Consider the following 22,235-nt stretch of genomic DNA (forward strand, 5'->3'; position numbering starts at 1 on the left):
ATGGGGTCGCCATGGGTTCTCCCCTAGGTGTCCTGTTTGCAAACTTCTACATGGGTACCATCGAGCAAAAAGTCTTAGTCGACATGAACTTGAAGCCGGCCATATACTGCAGGTATGTTGACGACATTTTTACACAGGTACCTGATGTCAGACATCTGCAGGAGCTGAAGGAGGCGTTTGAGCAGAGTTCCGCGCTGCGTTTCACTTACGAGACGGAAAAGGATGGGAAGCTGCCCTTTCTAGATGTAACAGTCATGGAAAAGAGCGGAGGTTTCCACACTGCAGTCTACACTAAGGAAACGAACATAGGAATGTGCCTAAATGCCAACAGCGACTGCCCAGACAGGTACAAAAGGAGTGTTGTTAACGCATATATCGACCGTGCTCTCAGCCACAGCTCAGAATGGAAGCAAGTCGACGAAGAACTCTGTAGGGTAAGGCAGGTCCTAGTCAACAACGACTTCTCCAATGGTTTCGTGGAAGACATCATAAGAAGGAAAGTGAAACGCCATGCAACCTCTGAAGAGACAACTAACACAACACCTATACCCCCTATTAGACTATTTTACAGGAACTTTATTTCCACAGCCCATAAAACGGAGGAAAGGGTCCTGAAAGATATTGTCAGTAGAAACGTTATCCCTACAGACAAAAATCAGAAGATACAACTGACGATTTACTATAAAACCAGAAAAACGGCCAGCTTACTCATGAGAAACTCTCCAGACACAAAGCAGAACGCTTTAAAAGAGATCAACGTCGTCTATGCCTTCAAATGCCCTCTTGGGGACTGTAAGCCTCAAAAAAACCAGTATATAGGCAAGAAAACAACATTTCTTTCCAGGCGTTTAACGTTGCATAAGCAACAGGGCTCCATTAAGGAACATATAATCTCTTCCCACAACCAAACCATCACCAGAGAAATTCTAGTAATCAACACAGAAATCATCGATAGATACAGCGATAGCAGGCGGCTTGACGTTTGCGAGGCACTACACATTAAAAAGTCAACACCAGCAATCAACAGCCAATTAATGCACAACTATATTCTACCCACTTCAAGACTCCGCTCCAATATAGAAGCATTAAGAAATATGGACCAATAGGCTTTCTACAATCACTTCCATTCAATACCCATTGTTTCGTGCTCTGTCTTGTGTTGATGAAATTAATACCCTATTAATGCCACCTCACCCCATCCACCTCACTCAAATGTAGATATAAACAAATCGGAGATGTGTAAGTTCTACTCAGTTGTGTATGGGTAAACTAAAGTCTTTGAAAATGTAATAAGTTTTACGAAACGCGCTCAAGTGTCGCGTCAGACTAGAAATAAAAATGAATTTTGGAGAATTGATTTTTGAATTACCACCAACAGTGAAAAGAAATGTACGAAAGATAGAGAAAATTCGTGTTAGAATTATTAATCTTAATTTTTCGGTCATATTTAATAATATATGTCTACAGGAAAGACTGCTACCAAAATATACTAATATATATATATATATATATGTCGTACCTAGTAGCCAGAACGCACTTCTCAGCCTGCTATGCATGGCCCGATTTGCCTAATAAGCCAAGTTTTCAAGAATTAATTGTTTTCGGCTACCTAACCTACCTAACCTAACCTAACCTAACTTTTTTGGCTACCTAACCTAACCTAACCTATAGAGATAGGTTAGGTTAGGTTAGGTAGGGTTGGTTAGGTTCGGTCATATATCTACGTTAATTTTAACTTCAATAAAAAAAAAATTGACCTCATTCGTAATGAAATGGGTAGCTTTATCATTTCATAAGAAAAAAATTAGAGAAAATATATTAATTCAGGAAAACTTGGCTTATTAGGCAAATCGGGCCTTGCATAGTAGGCTGAGAAGTGCGTTCTGGCTACTAGGTACGACATATATATATATATATATATATATATATATATATATATATATATATTGTGACAGTGTTCCCCCCCTTATATTTCTCCCACGCCTGCAGTAAGAGTTATGTCCACTTTACCCAAGCGTTTTCTAGGTCGCAGGCATCAGTTTGGTATATGTGGGAGAGTGGAGTGTTCTCGGAGTGCCGAGAAATTTATAAAACAATAGTATTCTGGCCTGTGGTTTAGGCCCTTTAGGAAGCCAAGATGGCGCTGGCTCTCCTGTTTCCCCGCCAAAACCGTGTGACGTCAGTGACACCGGATTGGTCACCGACAGCAATGTGGCACAGGGAGCCAATGAAAACCTCCCGTGGCGAATGTGACGTCACGAAGGAAGGGGGGTCCGGTCAGCGCGCCGCGTTGGCGCCATCAGTCTGACACGACACGTCAAGGAGGTTGGACGTGCGAAGATTGGTCCTGTCAGTTTGACAGTTGTTTCCCGCTCCCGTGGATTTTACGCGTCACCTGAAGTCTGCCAGTACTCTGTGAGGTCTTCTTTCGTTCGTGTGTTGAACCAGAGAGGGAATCGACGGTTATTGAGCAACAAGTGCTCCAGGACAGGTACTGTGCAAGAAGAAGTGAAGTCTGTGCAGTGACGTATTCGACGTCTGAGGCAGTTCACCCATTCGTGACGGCGTTGTGGCTGAACAGAGCCACTGGGATAGCAGAGGAAGAAGAGAACTATTTGGGAATCCGAACGACTGCAGCCGAGATGTAGGCAGGCAGCTGTAGCTAGGAGGAAAAGTCGACGGCCGGGAGACCGACTCCAACCCTACAGGAAGTCGAGGAGGAGCACGGACCTGCTGGGAGAAGGCACGGAGACGACGCGCTACGGTGGGACATTGATTGAGTTCCTGGAGGACACGACAGTGTGTGTGTGGGGGCGTTCCCGACACAAGGCAGGAGCCAGGACCAGGAGCTACAACTCAACTCTCATCGGAGGATAGGTGGAAGTAGGTGGTTCTAGTTTCCCTCCCAATTCCCCTTTAGTCAGCTTTATTATTCAGCTATATTATTTAGCCTGAGGATTTTGTATGTCGTGAGCAAGGCTCACCTATGTCACAGTAAGGCACCAGTGTGCAGAGTAGTACTATCAAGAGTACTCACGATACATATATATATATTATTATTGCTGTGTACAGGCTCCCGGAGTAATTGATGAATTTACTGTGTTGAGAATGTCTTTCATGAGACTTTAATGTAATCATATAGTGAAAGAATATATATAATATTATGCCAGTATTTGGAAGTTAGGCTATGTGCCCAGTAACTATGTTATTACCATTTATTGATGTCTGATTTATCTATATTATATATGTCTATGTTCGTGCATTGAATAATCATTCGTGTATGCAGTGATTAATTGTGTTATCGCCCACGAAAGGAAATACTGAGAACTCCAGTGTTGAACACTTCATAAGTTATCATTGAATGAAGGGCAGTGTGAAATACCATGGCAGTGAACTATTGTCACATTTAATATAAAATATTTGTTTGAGCCCAAGATCAGGGTAGCGAAGTAATACGTGCTATTGTCGCAAATATCGAGTGTTCGAACTTCTAGTGATCTTTGAGAACTTAAAGAAACAGCGCGCGTGACGCCAGAGAAACAAGCAATAAACATTCGCGCGGTGGAAGGCGCCCAGCTGATTTTGACAGTGACGAGAGGGGGAGTGTTGCCACCTTAGTGAGTGCATATTATACGTGGGAACGAACGACTCCCGCCTGGATCAGCTGATTGTTTATTGATATGACCTTGTGATGTCTTTGAATGAGTTTTAAGTAAAATACAAAATACATTTGTATTTATATCATCCCCTCCAATTATCTTATCAATTATAATACCTGAAAGCAGAGAGTGATAGAAGTAAATACCTGCCTGATATCCTGATCTATTGAGTGTGTCCTTGCCAAGGTTACCACAACTCAACAAATCCACTGACGTGTTACTGGACACCGAAAACACCAGTTGGCGACCTTGTGGTTAATAGTAAAGCCCTATTGTTGGGGCGGGCACATAACAGTTAAGTGAACGAGTTGTGTTCCCACTCCTTCTCGATCAGAGGCCGGTTGGGATTGACTGGGATACACTCCTGGCGTACAGTGGCGCCGCGAGGATAGAGTGAAGACCCGCAGGGCTACGGTGAGTGACCTTGAGTATAGCTGTTGCTCACACCACCAGAGAGTGGAACACCTTTACCCTAACATTGGCGACCTTGCCAGGATAAGTACTGATACGGTTGCTCACCGAGGTATACTCCAACATTGGCGACCTCGCCAGGATCACGATCGAAATAAAGGTTGCAGTTGTGGTAGTTGGCAGTGGTATTTGGTATCAGGTACAGGTTGTCACTCATAGCACAAGATGGAGGATGATAAAGTAACAAGGTTCATTGACACTAGAGATGAACAGGTGCTGGAGGAGTGCACCAAGGCACAGTTACAGGCAATAGCAGACCATTTTGGAATAAAGCTGAGATCTCCCAGAGTGGGAGAGAGAAGACTGGAGATCATGGCACAGCTCAGGGCACGAGACGAAGCTTTGGGGGAGGAACGGCCACAAACACCTGCCAGTGTGGGAGAACACCTGAGCATTGGTGGGAGCAGCAGGGGATCCAGCGGCAGCAGGCACAGCGTTAAGCTGGAGATAATGAAGCTGCATCTGGAGGCACAGCAGCGCAAAGAAGAGCGAGAAGCAGAAGCACAGCTGAAGCGTGAAGAGTGAGAAGCAGAAGCACAGCTGAAGCGTGAGGAGTGAGAGGCACAGCAGCGCAAAGAAGAGCGAGAAGCTGAAGCGCAGCTGAAGCGTGAGGAGCGAGAAGCACAGCTGCGCAGGGAAGAACAAGAGCGGGAAGCACAGCTGCGCAGGGAAGAACAAGAGCGGGAAGCACAGCTGCGCAGGGAAGAACAAGAGCGAGAAACACAGCTGCGCAGGGAAGAACACGAGCGAGAAGCTAGGATGAGACAGCAGGAGATAGAAGCTAACAAGGAGGTGGAGCTGAAGCGAGCTGAACTAGGACTAGGTGCACCTGCTCCGCCGCAACAGGAAGACCGACGAGTGAGGGAGCGAGATCTGCCGGTCTTTGTACCAAATGAAGCCGAAAGTTTCTTCGACCACTTCAAAAGGTTTGCTGCTTTGAAGAGGTGGCCGAGGGCGGAGTGGGCGGAGCTAGTTCAGGGTAGGCTCACCGGTGAAGCTCGTGAAGCCTACAATATGCTCGACTTCCAAGAGTGCACCAACTACGATGCGGTAAAGAGTGCTGTGCTCCATTCTTTCAAGCTCACGCCGGAATGTTACAGGAAGAGGTTTAGGGAATGTACCCGTTCGCCAGGAAAATCTTATGCGGAGACGGCGAGGGACATGGAGAGAAAGTTCCTTAAGTGGCTGGACTCTGAAGGAGCGAGGTTGGTTGAAGAGGTCAAGGGACTAATGGTCATGGAGAAGTTTATGTCCGTGCTCTCTCCTGAGATCAGGGAGGATGACATAAAGGACCTGAGGGCCGCAGCCGACAGAGCCGACATGCTGGAAGAAGCCTTACGCCCACGCCGAGAGGGACAGCACCGACCACCCGTATACTCCGGAAACAGTAGGAATTATAGGAGGACGGAGAGATGGAGGACAGGAGCGAGTTCCCCCAAGTCCCACCTCTCGAGTTGGGACAACAGAGGATCGAAGGGTGCTGTGGAGCCGATAGAGAAGTACCAGGCTGAGAGCTCAGGAGCTGTTGCTGCGACAAAGGAGTCGACGAATGGTGCGAGAAAGACACAGGGAGCGACGGCCTCTGGAGGCAGTGCTAAGGCGAGCGGTGGCGGATGGTCTCCGACGAGGAAGATACACTGTTACAATTGCGGAATATTCGGACACGTCGCGTGGGAATGCAGACGCCCTAAGCAGCGGGGGAACGTTGCTTTAGTGAGGTTCGAGGACCAGATAGCCGAGAGGGTGCGGGATGAACCCGTACTGAGTGGGGAGAAGAGAGTTCACCCATTCGTGTGTCAGGGAACCGTAAGGATGGGGGACGCAGACCCCATCCCGGTGAAGATATTAAGAGACACTGGGGCCGATTTTACCCTGGTGAGTGAAACCCTGTTCCCCGAGGGTTACGAGAGTACCAGTGTGGGGGTGACAAGTGTGACCACTGTGGGAGGCCCAGTGAGGATGCCCCTACACCAGGTGACTCTGAATTCTGATTATGGCTGCCAGACCCTAGTGGTGGGGGTCTGTGCATCAATGCCCAAGATGGAGGCACAGGTCATCTTGGGAAATGACGCATGTGGAGGATATGTCCTTCCGAATCTCGTGAAAGGCGAGGAGTGCCTAGAGCAATACAAGGAGACGGGCGGAGTGTTAGACGCCTGTGGGGACGAGAAGGGAATCGCCCTGGTGGCGTTCCCAGTTTGTGCTGTGATGCCGAGACTGCGCGAAGAACGAGGAGGTTGTGGATCTGATGGGGCTGAGGAGACGTCCGACAGCCTGGGAATCGATCACCTCTTCATAGGACCCGAAGAACGAGCGGAGGGCGAAGACAGCCCAAATGGTGAGTTGCAGGTGACCATCACCAGTTCTCTAGGGGTAGACCGCACTCGTCTTGGAGAGTTGCAGCAGATGGAGTTCCCCGAATTGATTCGTGAGGCCAAAGGAGGACGTGTTGGTCCTGAGAAGGCTACTCATTTTTACATACAGGACGGCATGCTGATGAGACAGTGGAGGCCTGTGAGGATGGAGGCCGGAGAAGAGTCTCTAAGTATGATGCACCAGGTAGTGTTGCCGGCCCAGTGCAGAGCGGCAGTGTTGGACCTATCGCACTCCGTGGACTCTGCAGGTCACCTGGGGGTGACCAAGACGCTGCGAAAGATCAGGGAACACTTTTACTGGCCAGGTATGGACGCCGAGGTGAGGCGTTATTGTAAGACGTGCTTACCGTGCCAGAGGGCAGGGAAGAGCCAATCCGCTATACCGAAGGCCCCATTGATCCCTGTTCCGGCGTTTGGGCCTGCATTCGAGCGTCTGTTGGTCGACGGGGTGGGTCCGTTGCCAAGAACGAAGCGAGGGAATACCTACCTGATGACGATCATGTGTGCGTCCACCAGATTTCCAGAAGCCGTCCCGATGCGACGTTTGACGTCGAAAGGAGTAGCTGGGCAACTACAACGTTTTTTCTCTTGGGTGGGGATGCCCAGAGAAATTCAGACAGACTGCGGAAGTATATTCCAGTCAAAGTGGTTCCGACAGACGGTGACAGGTTGGGGAGTGACTCAGATTCGGTTGTCGCCCTACCGACCACAGTCGCAAGGGGCGATCGAAAGATTTCATTCCACCTTGAAGACCGTTCTGAGAGTGTTCTGCGCAGAACAGGGGGCTGAGTGGGATGAGGCAGTATACCCCGCGTTGTTTGCCATACGTAACGCGGTGGTAGAGTCGTTAGGTTTCTCACCTTTCCAGCTGGTGTATGGACACGAGGTGCGAAGTCCTCTGTCCATGCTGAAGGAACAATGGACACCGGGAGTGACCGTGGGAACGGTCAATGAATATGTCCAAAAGTTCAAAGAGCGTCTCACTCTAGCAAAGGAACTAGCTGGGAAACATCTGAAGGAGGCGCAGCGTAAGATGTCGGAGTGGTACGACAAGAGAGCTACGCCGAGGGAGTTCCAGGTCGGGTCCCAGGTGATGGTTTTGCTGCCAGGTAAAGGTAGGGTGACCGAGTCACGGTTCGAGGGACTATACCAGGTGCTGCGGTGGTTGGGTCCTGTGTCGTATGAAATCGGGAAGCCGGATAGACCCCGCAAGAAACAGGTGTGTCACGTAGACCGCCTGAAACCTTTCTTCCCTGTGGAAGGAGGAGCCGCCAGGTAGGTCGGAACGGTGACCCGAGACCCCCAGCAGAAGACGGTTCTATGCGTGCAGGTGGACCAGGAACTTCCGGAGGAGGAAGGAAAGTGGTCCAGGGCGGACGGCACCCGTCTCACCAACACTGAGAGTCTGGCGAAGATCGAGGACAAGCTACTACATCTGGAAGGGCAACAGAGAGCGGACCTGACGAACCTACTGAGGGAGAATGCCTCCCTCTTTACCGACGTGCCCCGACGACACAAGAGTGTAACGCACGAAGTAGAGGTGAGGGACGCCAGGCCCGTCAAGCAGAGCACATATAGGGTGAGCCCGGAGAAGCGAGAGCTGATGAGAAAGGAGGTGGAGTATCTCCTTGAGAACGACCTTGCGGAGCCCAGTAAAAGTGAGTGGAGTTCCCCATGCTTGTTGGTGAGGAAAAGCGACGGTACCTTCCGCTTTTGTACAGATTACAGGAGGGTGAACTCCATCACAGTGGCAGATTCTCACCCCATGCCAAGAGTGAGCGATTGCATTGACCAGGTGGGCAGTGCAAAGTACGTATCCAAGGTCGATCTGCTCAAGGGGTACTACCAGATCTCTCTGACTCCTGAGGCCAGGAAAATATCAGCTTTCGCAACTCCTGACGGGCTGTACCAATACAAGGTGTTACCCTTTGGAATGAAAAACAGCGGTAGCTGTTTCCAGCGCATGATGAATGATTTGTTAAGGGGTGCCGCAGGCTGCACAGTATACATCGATGACATCGTCGTGTACGCCGACGATTGGAAGACGCACCTGGAGAGACTCAAGGAATTGTTTAGAAGGCTAGAGGAGGCTAACTTGACTGTAAATTTGGCCAAGAGCGAGTTTGGGAAGGCTCACTTAGAGTACCTTGGTTTTGTCATCGGCCAAGGTGAAGTCACCCCTGTTGATCACAAAGTATCAGCCATTAAGGAATACCCCGTGCCCAGAACGCGTAAAGAGTTGCTAAGGTATCTCGGGATGATAGGGTACTATCGTGGGTTCTGCAGGAATTTTTCCACGGTAGCGCATCCCCTGACCGAGCTACTCTCCAAGAATGTACGATGGAGATGGGGAGAGGCCTGCCAAGAGTCTTTTGAAAAGACCAAGAAATTGTTGACGGAGGCCCCGGTATTAATATCCCCAGATTTCTCAGCCGGATTCATCCTGTACGTGGACGCCAGCGACGTTGGGATAGGAGCCATGTTGGCTCAAGAGAGGAGTGGGGTACATAGGCCGGTAGCGTTCTACTCGAAGAAGTTTGTGAAATACCAGCGGGCCTATAGTACCGTTGAGAAGGAGGCATTGGCGCTAGTTATGGCCCTGAAGCACTTCGATGTGTACGTGGGAGGTGGGGCGAGACCTGTTCTGGTGTTCACAGATCACAACCCTCTCACCTTTTTGTACAAAATGAAGAACTCCAACCAACGTCTGACGAGGTGGGCGTTGTTACTGCAAGAGTACCGGCTGGAAATCAAGCACATCAAGGGGAAGGACAACGTGGTAGCAGATGCCCTGTCCCGTATGCACTAACCAGACATGACTCTTATTTTAAGGGGAGGGGTATGTGACGGTGTTCCCCCCCTTATATTTCTCCCACGCCTGCAGTAAGAGTCATGTCCACTTTACCCAAGCGTTCTCTAGGTCGCAGGCATCAGTTTGGTATATGTGGGAGCGTGGAGTGTTCTCGGAGTGCCGAGAAATTTATAAAACAATAGTATTCTGGCCTGTGGTTTAGGCCCTTTAGGAAGCCAAGATGGCGCTGGCTCTCCTGTTTCCCCGCCAAAAGCGTGTGACGTCAGTGACACCGGATTGGTCACCGACAGCAATGTGGCACAGGGAGCCAATGAAAACCTCCCGTGGCGAATGTGACGTCACGAAGGAAGGGGGGTCCGGTCAGCGCGCCGCGTTGGCGCCATCAGTGTGACACGACACGTCAAGGAGGTTGGACGTGCGAAGATTGGTCCTGTCAGTTTGACAGTTGTTTCCCGCTCCCGTGGATTTTACGCGTCACCTGAAGTCTGCCAGTACTCTGTGAGGTCTTCCTTCGTTCGTGTGTTGAACCTTAGAGGGAATCGACGGTTATTGCGCAACAAGTGCTCCAGGACAGGTACTGCGCAAGAAGAAGTGAAGTCTGTGCAGTGACGTATGCGACGTCTGAGGCAGTTCACCCATTCGTGACGGCGTTGTGGCTGAACAGAGCCACTGGGATAGCAGAGGAAGAAGAGAACTATTTGGGAATCCGAACGACTGCAGCCGAGACGTAGGCGGGCAGCTGTAGCTGGGAGGAAAAGTCGACGGCCGGGAGACCGACTCCAACCCTACAAGAAGTCGAGGAGGAGCACGGACCTGCTGGGAGAAGGCACGGAGACGACGCGCTACAGTGGGACATTGATTGAGTTCCTGGAGGACACGACAGTGTGTGTGTGGGGGCGTTCCCGACACAAGGCAGGAGCCAGGACCAGGAGCTACAACTCAACTCTCATCGGAGGATAGGTGGAAGTAGGTAGTTCTAGTTTCCCTCCCAATTCCCCTTTAGTCAGCTATATTATTCAGCTATATTATTTAGCCTGAGGATTTTGTATGTCGTGAGCAAGGCTCACCTATGTCACAGTAAGGCACCAGTGTGCAGAGTAGTACTATCAAGAGTACTCATGATACATATACATATTATTATTGGTGTGTACAGGCTCCCGGAGTAATTGATGAATTTACTGTGTTGAGAATGTCTTTCATGAGACTTTAATGTAATCATATAGTGAAAGAATATATATAATATTATGCCAGTATTTGGAAGTTAGGCTATGTGCCCAGTAACTATGTTATTACCATTTATTAATGTCTGATTTATCTATATTATATATGTCTATGTTCGTGCATTGAATAATCATTCGTGTATGTAGTGATTAATTGTGTTATCGCCCACGAAAGGAAATACTGAGAACTCCAGTGTTGAACACTTCATAAGTTATCATTGAATGAAGGGCAGTGTGAAATACCATGGCAGTGAACTATTGTCACATTTAATATAAAATATTTGTTTGAGCCCAAGATCAGGGTAGCGAAGTAATACGTGCTATTGTCGCAAATATCGAGTGTTCGAACTTCTAGTGATCTTTGAGAACTTAAAGAAACAGCGTGCGTGACGCCAGAGAAACAAGCAATAAGTAAGTAAGTAATTATCAAAAGAAGGCACCAAACCGGGAAGGATATGTAGCACCATCAAATACGCAAAATAATCAGAGGGCGCTAAATATCACCAAGGATGCCAATACGAGAACAAAAACGCATAAGGCGAACGATATCAAAAGTATCCGAGTCACCAAGAATTCTATCGAGGGATAGGTGACCGCGAGGGGCGGTCGGAAAGCAAGACACACGCTCGTCCTGGAAGTCAGGACATTCAAGAAGGACATGCACGACCGTAAGAGGGACAATGCAACTAGGACAATAAGGAGCAGGGCGGCGCTCCATCAAGTGACCATGGGTTAAGCGAGTATGGCCAATACGCAACCTCGCTAGAGCTGTTTCCCACCGCCGGTTACGGTGGAAGGAGGACGGCCACGAGGAAACACAACATTTAAGAGTACGTAGCTTGTTACCAGTAACAGACAACCAAGAAGCCTGCCAACGGGTAAGGACTGAGGAATGGATAACCGGGTAAAAGTCGGAATACGGAATGCCTTTACGAGAGATGGGACAAGAGCGGACAGCTTCCTTAGCGGCAGCATCCGCACGCTCATTTAAAGACACGCCAATATGGCTGGGAACCCAACAAAACTCAACCGACTTAAATTTACTGTGAACGAGAAACAGCCAATGCTGGATCTCGACAACTACCGGATGAACTGGATTAAAGCACCCGAGAGCCATGAGGGCACTACGAGAGTCAACAACAACCACAAAGGAAGACTGACAACGAGAAAGCAGGAGACGAAGAGCATAGAGAATAGCATAAAGTTCCGCTGTAAAGATGCTAGTCTCCGGAGGCAAGCGACACATATAAGTGTGATCAGGAAAAACAACAGAGTAGCCAACACCGTCCGCTGACTTAGACCCATCGGTGAAGACAGAAACGGAGCGGGAGTGAGAAGAAAAGTGCTCGAGGAAAAGGCGTTTTAGAACTGTAGGAGGGGTAAAAGCTTTAGTGATACGAGTCAAGGATGTACAAAACCGCGGAAGAGGGACCCTCCACGGGGGCAAAGAAGGAACAACACGAGGAGAAACATCAGAAATACGAACGGAAAGAGAATCCTGCAGGCGAGATAACCGGACAGAAAGAGGGAGGTGGTGAAGAGGAACAGGAACCGCAGGAGGGGTAAAAGTTAAAGCACGACAGAGACGAGAGGAAGGATGTTGCAAGGACCGCGCAAGATAGCGAAGACAGTAGCGATCACGGCGGTCCTGGAGAGACAGGAAGCCAGTGTCAACATACAAGCTAAGGACGGGAGTCGAACGAAAGGCACCAGAACTGAGGCGCAACCCAGCATGGTGCAAAGCATCAAGACGGCGAAGAGTAGAAGGAGAAGCAGACGAGTAAGCAGGGCAACCATAATCGAGCTTAGACAGGACGAGAGAGGAATGTAAAGCAAGGAGAGTGCGCCTATCTGCCCCCCAAGAAGTATGGGACAAGACCCGAAGGAGGGTAAGGGACTTAGAGCACTCAACACGGAGGTAAGAGATATGGGGAGACCAAGACAAACGAGTGTCAAGGAATAACCCCAAAAGCTTCGCGGAATCTTTGTATTCAAGGGGATGACCATAAAGTGACAAAGAGGGACGAAGAACAACCCGTTTCCGCGTAAAAGTCATGGCACAAGTCTTAGAAGTAGAGAACTTGAAGCCATGACCTGTGGCCCAAGACGACACGGCATCAATCGCAAGTTGAAGCCGGCGTTGAAGGAGAGGCGAATCATCACCCTGACAACAAAGGGTAAGATCATCGACATAGAGAGCGGAGAAGACACCAGAAGGAAGAGAGGAAAGAAGACCATTGAGGGCAACCAGAAAAAGAGTAGTGCTCAGAACACTACCCTGGGGCACACCTTCGTATTGCTGAAAAGAGGGAGAGAGAGCGGTACCAAGGCGCACCCGAAAGGAACGACGAGAGAGGAAGCTGCGGAGAAAGAGAGGGAGATGACCACGAAGGCCAAAAGAATGAAGTTGAGATAGGATATGATAACGCTAAGTGGTGTCGTAAGCCTTTTCTAGGTCAAAAAGGACGGCAACAACGGAGGTCTTCGCAGCAAAAGCAGTACGTATATAGACCTCCAAGTTCACCAGGACATCTGTCGTGCTGCGGCACTTGCGGAAACCAAATTGAGAAGGGGAGAGGAGGTGATGGTGTTCCAGGAACCACATCAGACGAACGTTAACCATACGTTCAAAGAGTTTGCAGACACAACTTGTGAGAGCAATAGGGCGAAAGTCCTTAGGGGAAGTACCCAGAGACCCCGGTTTGCGAACAGGGAGGACAACGGCATCGAGCCAGTCCTCAGGGACTGACGACGACTCCCAGATCCGATTATACAGACTCAGTAAATACTGAGACGTGCTCGGAGGGAGATGGCGAAGCATCTCATAATGAATACCATCGGAGCCCGCCGCCGTAGAACCGCAGAGGGCCAGGGCAGAACGAAGTTCAGAGAGAGAGAAGGGATCATTATAGGGAAGCTGAAGATGAGTGCAGAAATCTAAAGGACGAGACTCAAGGACAGGTTTACGAAGAAGGAAAGATTGGGGAAGATGAAGACCAGAGCTAACAGAAGAAAAGTGGGAACCCAGTTCGGAAGCGACCTGCAACGGGTCCGCCACAAGAGTATCATGGAGGTGAAGGACCGGTGAAACATCGGGAACGAACTTACCCGCTATCTTGCGGATACGCTTCCAGATCTGGGCCAGAGGGGTTTCGGACGAAATTGTCGAGACATAAGATGCCCAACATTCACGTTTAGCCGTACGGATGGCCCTACGGGCCACCGCACTCGCTTTCCGAAAGAAAAGAAAAGAATCGGTCGTCTGCCTACTGCGGTGCTTCTTCCAGGCTGCACGCTTACAGCGGACAGCCCGAGCACAGTCCGCATTCCACCAGGGAACGCACTTCCGTGGACCCCGAGAGGAAGAGCGAGGAATAGAGCGGAGGGCAGCGTCGAAGACAGTGTCATGAAAAAGGAGGAGAGCGCGAGAGAGGGGCAGAAGGGAGAGGTCAGAGAGAGTAGCACTGAGGGAAAATAGGGTCCAGTCCGCCTTAGCAAACTGCCACCTAGGGAAAGAGAGGGAAGGGCGAAAAGAGAAAAAGGAAACAAGGATGGGGAAATGATCACTTCCATGGAGGTCATCAAGAACCTGCCATGTGAAATCTAAGTAAAGAGAAGAAGAGCAGAGAGAAAGATCAAGACAAGAAAGGGTACGAGTTCGAGAGTCCAAATGAGTGGGCTCACCAGAATTCAGAAGAGACAGGGAAGAAGAGAGGAGAAACGGCTCAAGGAGGCGACCCCGGGTATTCGTCAGAACGTCACCCCAAAGAGAATGACGACAATTGAAGTCACCCAGCAGGAGCACAGGCTCCGGCAAGGAGTCTAGGAGGTGTTTCAAATCAGGAAGAGAGAGCGGGACACTCGGGGGGAGATAAATGGAACAAACTGTGTACCATTTCCCCACAAAGATACGAGCAGCAGAACAATGGAGAGGCGAAGGAAAAAGTAAAGGAACAAAGGGAACATCAGCCCGAATCAAGAGAGCAGAAGAATTAGAAGCCCCAGCAATGGCTGGGGGGGGGAGAGAAAGGAATAGCCACGAAAACGACCAGGACGAGCACCAAGCATCGGCTCCTGGAGACAGACACAAAGGGGCGAAAACCGCGAAACCAGAAGTTGGAGTTCGAGGAAATTGGCGTAATAACCTCGAACGTTCCATTGAAGAATGGACAACGACGAGAAGAGAAAGGACAAAAACAGAGAACAAGGAAGAAACAAAGGCGAAAGACCAACAGAGCACGTTAAAGAATATCAGGGTCGGGATCAGGGTCAGCAAAATCAGGGTTAGGGGGCATGGGTAAACTGAGCAAAGACGGAGGGAAGGAAACGGGAGAACAGATCAGAGGTGGGCGGGCAGGGTCCGGAGGAGGAGGAGGAGGAGGAGGAGGAGGAGGAGGAGGAGACAACGGAGAGGAGCAGTCAAGGACAGCAGCAGGAAGAGGGGGAGTAGAAAGAGAGGAGCGCACCCCAGCAAGAGCAGCAACCGAAAGGGAAGCAGGGGCCAAAGAAACCTCAATAGCGGGAACAGGGGGCGCAAGCACTGAAACGGGAGTGGAAGGAGCAACAGAGCCAGAAGGAGGAGCTGAGGAAGAAAGCGAAGCCTTCTTACCCGCCGGGGAAGAGGAAGGAGAGGAGCCAGGCTTACGCTTCTGACTTAAAGAGACCGGTGTCCCAGCAACTACGTACCGGGCAACGGATTCCAGTGTCTCAACAGGAGAAGCCGAACGAGAGCACACACGACGGCCGTTAGGAGAGCGATGGACATCCGCCCGCACCGACAGGCGGCGGGGAGAGCCGATAGATGGAGGAAGAGGATGGGAAGGAGGATCGGAGGGGGACGAGGAAGGAGACACAGAAGACACGACAGACCGGGTAGAAGGAAGGGGAACCCCAGACAGAGGACCAGGAGGAGGATCCTTCGGGAGAGAACCCAAAGGGACAGAGGAGGGGGCAGTGGGCGCATCAGGGTCCAAGGCCTGGAAACGGTTGTGAGTCTGAGGAAGGCGGGAAGGACGAGGAGAGGAAGAGCGCAACACGCGAGCATAAGAGATATTAGCATAAGGCGGGAGCCGGCGAACCTGGCGCCTCGCCTCAGGAAAAGATAAACGCTCCCGGTGCTTCAAGTTGAGGACGGCTGCCTCAAGCTTGTAATGGACACACGCACGGGAGAAGGTAGGATGGGCCTCACCGCAGTTGAGGCAACGAGCCTGGGGAGAAGCGCACTCCGACTTAGAGTGACCTTCGCCACCACACAAAGGACAGAGAGAGACAGTCCCGGAGCAGCGGAGGGCACCATGCCCAAACCTCCAGCACTTGTTGCAGAGCCGAGGAGAAGGAATGTACTCCTGGACAGAGCACCTGGCACCAGCAAGAATGACAGAGGGTGGAAGGGTCCTACCATCAAAGGTAATCTTCACAACCCGGAGGGGTTGACGGCGACTACCACGAGGGGGACGAGTAAACGTGTCCACCTGGAGAATAGAATGGCCCTGGGCAGCGAGGATATGACGAATATCGTCGTGGCAGTCGCGTAGGTCCCGAACACCGGTCGCAACATGGGGCGGGAGCAAAATAGTGCCAACACTGGCATTCAACTGAACGTTCTTCGAGACCCGAACGGGGGTCTCGCCAAGGCAGGATAAGGCAGCCAAGCGGGAAGCAGCATCCTGAGAAGGAGCAGCAACGACACGCGTACCGAGACGAGTGGGGTTAAAAGTAATGGAGGCATCCACGGAATCAATGAGATGTCGATGAAGGGAGAAATCGTCAGGAGGCGCAGAATCAAGAGGAAGGAGATCAAAATATTTGGCCCACGAAGCGGGACCAAACAAGGCTTGATAGGTAGCAGAACTGGAAGGAATCGAGCGAGGGCAGCCGTGACGAGAACGGCGGTGAGAACCCCCAGAGAGAGAGGGGTTAAAAGGCGCAGTAGTTACAACTAGAGAAGGAGCCGCGCCAGGGGACGAGGTAGTCACCACTGGGGGCTTGGGGCTCGACCCAACCACAGAGGAGGGAGGGGAGCCAGGGGAAGGAGTCAGAGAGGCCAAAGGAGGAGCAAGGTCGGGGCCCAATGCAGCGGAGGCTACAGAGCCCGGTCTTCCAATACGGACCGACTCGGGGGCTTGGTCGCCCACCCCACGAGCCTGAAAAGGTAAGCCAGAAGCAGCCGAAACAGGGGTTATCATCTTGACGAAATTACGAATTCACTCACGAATGTGCCCCCACACCCACCATGGAGCCACAATTAGAGGCAGGACACCCAACAAGAAGCTATCGCCGATCTTGTCGGGGCCTCCTAGGGGTGCGTCGTGAGTATACGCCCCACAAACGCCACCTTAAGAAACCGACAGTCCGTCGAGATCGGGTTCAGTGACGAAGTGGGGATTGACAATAAAAGGTTCCCCTCGCTCTCTACGTCGGGTACTGCAGTTCTACGGGTGCAAGAGTATGCCTCCTCAAGCACCCGGGCGTCAAAGTAGAAGAAGTCCAAGGGAAGAACCAGAACGAGCAAAAGGTCGGCAGGAAATGGCAAGCAGATAGGAGAAGAGGGGGGAGAAAAACGAAACAGAAGGAAAAGGAAAAGATGCCCAGCAGAATTGGAGAGGACGGCAGCAGGAGCACAAGGCTAGAAAAGGACAGAGGACTGTCCCAAGGAGCATCACACTCCGGCAGCCGCCCACTAAGCCCCCAGACGGCGACAACGAGCTGAGCGGGGAGGGGGAAACAAGCAATAAACATTCGCGCGGTGGAAGGCGCCCAGCTGATTTTGACAGTGACGAGAGGGGAAGTGTTGCCACCTTAGTGAGTGCATATTATACGTGGGAACGAACGACTCCTGCCTGGATCAGCTGATTGTTTATTGATATGACCTTGTGATGTCTTTGAATGAGTTTTAAGTAAAATACAAAATACATTTGTGTTTATATCATCCCCTCCAATTATCTTGTGGCTATATAATACCTGAAAGCAGAGAGTGATAGAAGTAAATACCTGCCTGATATCCTGATCTATTGAGTGTGTCCTTGCCAAGGTTACCACAACTCAACAAATCCACTGACGTGTTACTGGACACCGAAAACACCAGTTGGCGACATTGTGGTTAATAGTAAAGCCCTATTTTTGGGGCGGGCACATAACAGTTAAGTGAACGAGTTGTGTTCCCACTCCTTCTCGATCAGAGGCCGGTTGGGATTGACTGGGATACTCTCCTGGCGTACAGTGGCGCCGCGAGGATAGAGTGAAGACCCGCAGGGCTACAGTGAGTGACCTTGAGTATAGCTGTTGCTCACACCACCAGAGAGTGGAACACCTTTACCCTAACATTGGCGACCTTGCCAGGATAAGTACGGATACGGTTGCTCACTGAGGTATACCCCAACAGTATATATATATATATGTATATATATATATATATGTCGTACCTAGTAGCCAGAACGCACTTTTTGGCCTACTATTCATGGCCCGATTTGCCTAATAAGCCAAGTTCTCCTGAATTAATATATTTTCTCTAATTTTTTTCTTATGAAATGATAAATCTACCCTTTTCATTATGTATGAGGTCAATTTTTTTTTATTGGAGTTAAAATTAACGTAGATATATGACCGAACCTAACCAACCCTACCTAACCTAACCTAACCTATCTTTATAGGTTAGGTTAGGTTAGGTTAGGTACCCGAAAAAGTTAGGTTAGGTTAGGTTAGGTAGGTTAGGTAGTCGAAAAACAATAATTCATGAAAACTTGGCTTATTAGGCAAATCGGGCCTTGCATACTAGGCTGAGAAGTGCGTTCTGGCTACTAGGTACGACATATACATATATATACATATATATACATACATATATATACATACATATATACATACATATATATACATATATATATACATATATATATACATATATATATATATATATATATATATATATACATATATATATATATATATATATATATATATATATATATATATATATATATATATATATATATATATATATGTCGTACCTAGTAGCCAGAACTCACTTCTCAGCCTACTATGCAAGGCCTGATTTGCCTAATAAGGTAAGTTTTCATGAATTAATTGTTTTTCGACTATCTAACCTACCTAACCTAACCTAACCTAACTTTTTCGGCTACCTAACCCAACCTAACCTATAAAGATAGGTTAGGTTAGGTTAGGTAGGGTTGGTTAGGTTCGGTCATATATCTACGTTAATTTTAACTCCAATAAAAAAAAAAATTGACCTCATACATAATGAAATGGGGAGCTTTATCATTTCATAAGAAAAAAATTAGAGAAAATATATTAATTCAGGAAAACTTGGCTTATTAGGCAAATCGGGCCTTGAATAGTAGGCCGAGAAGTGCGTTCTGGCTACTAGGTACGACATATATATATATATTATATATATATGCGAACAAGCCTGAATGGTCCCCAGGACTATATGCGACTGAAAACTCACACCCCAGAAGTGACTCGAACCCATACTCCCAGGAGCAACGCAATTGGTAACTACAGGGCGCCTTAATCCGCTTGACCATCACGGCCGGACAAAAGGAAGTGGTAGCCGAAGCTATTTGAACCACTTCCCCGCCGGCAACTCGGATGGTAATCAGTTGCGTTGCTCCTGGGAGTATGGGTTCGAGTCACTTCTGGGGTGTGAGTTTTCAGTCGCATATAGTCCTGGGGACCATTCAGGCTTGTTCGCATTTGTGTTCCTCACGTGTGCCCCGAAGAATGAGGTGATTTGGTGAAATGCTATGCCCAAGATTACCATCCGAGTTGCCGGCAGGGAAGTGGTTCAAATAGCTTCAGCTACCACTTCCTTGTGTCCGGCCGTGATGGTCAAGCGGATTAAGGCGCCCTGTAGTTACCAGTTGCGTTGCTCCTGGGAGTATGGGTTCGAGTCACTTCTGGGGTGTGAGTTTTCAGTCGCATATAGTCCTGGGGACCATTCAGGCTTGTTCGCATTTGTGTTCCTCACGTGTGCCCCAAAGAATGAGGTGATTTGGTGAAATGCTATGCCCAAGATTACCATCCGAGTTGCCGGCGGGGAAGTGGTTCAAATAGCTTCGGCTACCACTTCCTTTTGTCTGGCCGTGATGGTCAAGCGGATTAAGGCGCCCTGTAGTTACCAGTTGCGTTGCTCCTGGGAGTATGGGTTCGAGTCACTTCTGGGGTGTGAGTTTTCAGTCATATATATATATATATATATATATATATATATATATATATATATATATATATATATATATATATATATATATATTAAGATGAATAGGAAAACCAGGGATATACTGAACATCTTGTTTCAGATTCTTTACTTTAAAATGCATAGCGTTTCGAATACTTCTCGTATTCATCATCAGATCTAAAAAAAAAACAGAAATCACCATCAAATAACTGGTAAACAAAGAACTCATACTGAATATAATTGCCTATCAAAGAAAGGAAAATGCTTAAAAAAACAAAACACTTAAGCGCACTTAAAGTGATCAATACAAATAAAACTTATTAACTGTCACATATATTAAAGCTAATTTAAAAATCCATTAAACTACAAGATGAAATTTATAACTTCTAAAACAAACCATTCTATTAAACTTACGTGAAGTGATCAGAAGTGAAACTTGATACCTAACACATAGATACTAAACACTATAACAAATATTTATATAATGACTACAAATCTACAAAAAATGTATGTAAAATACAAACAGAATAAACGACAATTATAAAGTTCTAACCAAAATCTTATAAAAAACTCAAATATTAAATAAAATTAAGTACCAAAAAATGTATTATATATCCTAAATAAAAGATTATAATAATGTACAATGTCAAGACTTGAAATAAGTAAGAAAGGGCAAAGACATGGTAAACTAAACAAAATTATAATAAAATTAAACTACTAAAATGAACTATAAATCAAATTACAGGGCCTACTGTGCACTATACAGTGTACAATTGAACAGCTGAAAGGTTGCTATTTAACAGAGGCCGCAGCTCCTTTTTATATAAGGATTCCATTACTCTCAAATCTGGTCATTCATACAAGTGTCCAGAATTTTAAAATCAGATTCCAGCAGAGAATAATCAAACTCATAACAATGGTTTCTAATCTCCGAAAATGCTGGTTTAGACAATGATAATCCAGTCCTAAAAGATAATCCCCGGTGCTCAAGTATCCTAATCTTAAAGTTCCGAATGGAACTCCCGATATATCCAGCATTACAGCTGGAACAATTATACATATATACGACATTTGAGCACAAGGGGGAAGGCACTTTATCTTTAGATTTAAAATAAGAGCCTATGGTATTTGTATTGACAAAAATAAATCTAAAGTCTACTTGAGGATAACACTGCTGCAACAGTCTCCTCAAACGACTCCTTACAGAAAAGCTAATACTGTCATAAAATGGTAATTTAATATATTTAAGATCCCTTTCCACTGTAGTAATCCTGCACGATGGGTGAAACTTCTTATTTAAGAAATTTCTTATAAAGGTATAAACCATATGCAAAGGATAACCATTATTTGAAAAAAAATTCACAAGAAAATTAATTTCTTGATCAAAGTTATTCCAATTAGAACATAAAACAAAGGCCCTATTCAGTAGAGTGTTAATTGCATTTTTCTTAAAAATATCAGGAACAAAAGAATTAAAATTTAAACCTAAACCAGTAAAGGTTGGTTTCCTAAAAACATTAGTGTTGAACCCATTAAGGTTATTCACTTTTACATCAAGAAACGACAATGAATTATCAACTTCACACTCTGCAGTAAAACGTGTTCGATGTTGAATCACTTTTTTACTAATATTCCTTTGTTGGAAACCATTGATATCTGTGTAAATCAATTATTTGCTGACACTAACTTAGTGTCTGGATTTTGTAGTAAAATATTCAGACGGCTGTTAGAAATAGCAGTTAAAGACTCCATCTTTATGTTTAATAATATTTATTATAAACAAATTGATGGAGTAGCAATGGGGTCTCCTTTAGGTCCTGCACTGGCTAATGCTTTTTTGAGTTTTCATGAAATAAATTGGCTTGATAATTGTCCTTCGGCCTTTAAACCAGTCTTGTACAGGAGATATGTAGATGACACTTTTTTGTTGTTTAAGGACCAATGTCATATTGAGAAATTTAGAGAGTATCTTAATGCACAACATAGTAATATACGTTTTACTGCAGAGTGTGAAGTTGATAATTCATTGTCGTTTCTTGATGTAAAAGTGAATAACCTTAATGGGTTCAACACTAATGTTTTTAGGAAACCAACCTTTACTGGTTTAGGTTTAAATTTTAATTCTTTTGTTCCTGATATTTTTAAGAAAAATGCAATTAACACTCTACTGAATAGGGCCTTTGTTTTATGTTCTAATTGGAATAACTTTGATCAAGAAATTAATGTTCTTGTGATTTTTTTTCAAATAATGGTTATCCTTTGCATATGGTTTATACCTTTATAAGGAATTTCTTAAATAAGAAGTTTCACCCATCTTGTAGGATTACTACAGTGGAAAGGGATCTTAAATATATTAAATTACCATTTTATGGCAGTATTAGCTTTTCTGTAAGGAGTCGTTTGAGGAGACTGTTGCAGCAGTGTTATCCTCAAGTAGACTTTAGATTTATTTTTGTCAATACAAATACCATAGGCTCTTATTTTAAATTTAAAGATAAAGTG

At 47.2% G+C, this 22,235-nt stretch overlaps 1 long non-coding RNA gene across 1 annotated transcript in view; it reads left to right on the plus strand.

Annotated features, from left to right (window-relative positions):
- The window catches only part of LOC138372016 (uncharacterized), a 54,869-nt gene that overhangs the window by 5,282 nt on the left and 27,352 nt on the right, over window positions 1-22,235 (plus strand). The window lies entirely within an intron of this gene.

This window comes from Procambarus clarkii, chromosome 37 (genome assembly GCF_040958095.1).
Source record: "Procambarus clarkii isolate CNS0578487 chromosome 37, FALCON_Pclarkii_2.0, whole genome shotgun sequence".
Classification (NCBI taxonomy): domain Eukaryota; kingdom Metazoa; phylum Arthropoda; class Malacostraca; order Decapoda; family Cambaridae; genus Procambarus; species Procambarus clarkii.